The sequence below is a fragment of the Sorex fumeus genome, unplaced genomic scaffold (assembly GCF_029834395.1).
Source record: "Sorex fumeus unplaced genomic scaffold, SorFum_2.1 ptg000006l, whole genome shotgun sequence".
Classification (NCBI taxonomy): Eukaryota; Metazoa; Chordata; class Mammalia; order Eulipotyphla; family Soricidae; genus Sorex; species Sorex fumeus.
This window is the reverse complement of record NW_026606063.1, coordinates 34,694,871-34,697,207: the sequence shown is the minus strand read 5'-3', so window position 1 is coordinate 34,697,207 and position 2,337 is coordinate 34,694,871. Positions and strand designations below refer to the sequence as shown.

The 2,337-nt window shown below is 46.4% G+C and overlaps 1 pseudogene; it reads right to left on the bottom strand.

The window, feature by feature from the left end:
- Nucleotides 1–1,680: 1,680 nt before the first annotated feature.
- LOC130036081 (10 kDa heat shock protein, mitochondrial-like) lies at nt 1,681–2,051 on the bottom strand (annotated as a pseudogene).
- Between the last annotated feature and the right edge of the window lie 286 nt (nt 2,052–2,337).

Here is a 2,337-nt window from a genome sequence, read left to right as displayed (position 1 = left end):
TCTCTCTCTCTCTCTCTCTCTCTCTCTCTCTCTCTCTCTCTCTCTCTCCCTCCCTCTTTCCTTTCATGCATTATGGTTCGCAATACAGGTGCAGTACTGCTTATGGTGTTTGTTCGGAATATCCAGTATTTATATTGGGAAGGTACACCTGGAGTAGCTTTCAATTGGGGGGCACTTTTGGGGTATAGGTGTGACTTCCAGGGCTTCCAGAGGTACAGGAAGGTGGGGAAAATGTATTCTATCTCATCTTGATCCTGAGAAAGTCTGGAGATTTCAGTCACAAAATCTGCATACCCAAATTTTCATCAGATTAATATTTTGCTGAGGTCTATCCCAAGACAGTGAAATCTGGCAAGGGGCATGGAGGTCATTTTTGAATTGTGGAAGCAAGCAGCTGCCAGGGTTTCTACTTGGATGGGCACCAGCAAACTCACCTGCTCCAGTCTGTTAAGTCTTCCACAGCTCAAAGATTAGCTGCGGCTTTTGAGATGTATTTATGGGTCTCTGAAGCAAGGCCAGTAGAATAGCTACATGATGGTGCTAGAGTTAGTTCATAGGGTGACCGCCAACGCTTCCAGGAGTACTGGGAACTGGAGGGAGGTAACCCATTTCATCTCATCCCCCCAAAGTCCTAAGATTTCAGGGACAAAACCCACACACTTGAATTTTCAGCAGATTAATATCTCGATGAGGTCCATTCCAACACAGTGGAGTCTGGCTGGGTATGGCTGCAATTGAGATTGTGGGAGCAAGGGGCTACCCAATCTCTGCTTGAGCAGGCACCAAGTAAACCACCCCCTTTCCGATCTACCCCTGTCTGTTCAGCCTGTGCAAGTCTGAGATTATCTGTGGCTTTTGATTTTGGGGTATTCATTTATGAATCTCTGGAGCAAAGCCAATAGATGAGCTTGTATGGCTGAGCCAGAGGTGGTTAGTGGGTGTGGCTCCCACAATCTAACTTAAGCACTTTGGCTTCTCAAAAAACTTGGTCATGAGTTATTGAAGTCTGGCAAGAAGCATAGCGGTAATCTGGGGATATCAGAAAGGCCAAGGGCACCATGAGGCTGCTGATATGAGTTTTGACCGCTGGTGGCAGACCCCAGTGGTGGAGACAGTCATGGCCCTGCCAGGGACCAGGACTGAGTCTAGGACTGCTACCATTTGTGGCTTGGATCGTCTGGGTGGGCCTTAGCCACCAATTGTCTCAATCTCCAGACAGCTGGTGCTCAGGGAGGTTTTCTTTCATAATATGCTGTGCGTGGCAAGAAATGAGGGCGGGGAGGCTGGTGAGTTGCTGAGCTGGTTCCCATGTTGGGAACCCAGGCACTCCCCTCAACTCTGGGACCTGTGCTCTGTGGTAGGGCCTACTGATAGTACCAAAATGGACACAAAGAGCCCTATTTTGCTGCCACGGGGGCCAGCTGTCCACAGCACAGAGGGCTGCTGCAGCTCCAGAAGTTCCATCAGCTTTGGAGCTCTCATGGGTACCATTGCCATTTTCATGAGTCCTACTCTGGCCAGTGCTCTGCCACAGGAGCCAGTTTGGTTCCACTTAAAGCCATGTTTTTTTGATGGTTGTTTGTTTTAGTTTGGATATCACTAGTTTATTATTAAAAAAAGACATGGAAATTATTTACATGATGAAAGATTAGTGGAATGGGCAGCTTCACGGGATGCCATTTCAATAGTGGTATTTCAATCATACTTTCCAAGAATATCACAGTCTATGAACAAGAAATAATCCTTGTCATCTAGAACCACTTTCATGCCTCTGTATTCTGGTAGAAGTACTCTATCTCTAACTTTTACACTAACTGGTTGAATCTCTCCACCCTTCCCTATCGAGCCTGATCCAACAGCAACCACCGTGGCTTGCAACACCTCTCCTTAAAATTTCTCAGGAAGCATAATGCCTCCTTTGGCTACAGTTTCAGCTGCACTCCTCTCAGCTAATACTCGGTCAAAGAGCGGAAGAAATTTTCTAAATGCTTGTCCTGCCATGACGACTAGTGCCGCACTCCCGAGCTCTGCACTCATGCCGCCAAACGCAGAGCCCCCAAAAGCCATGTTTTTTGAGAGGAAATATTTAAAGCACACATATAGTCATTCACGCACAAATTTTATGACCCCAGAGGTCCCGCTGTTCCAAGCTCTGAGAGGTGCCATCTCTGCGAGTTCACACGCCTGCTGTCATGCCATCACCATATTCTCTGCCCACTTTTATTATTTTTAAAGGGCTGTTCAGAAATTAAAATTGTATTGAAAACAGTATGTTTTGTTGGCATAGATATAGTCATAGCTATTCTAAGACACTACAAAGGACTGAAGATATGTCAA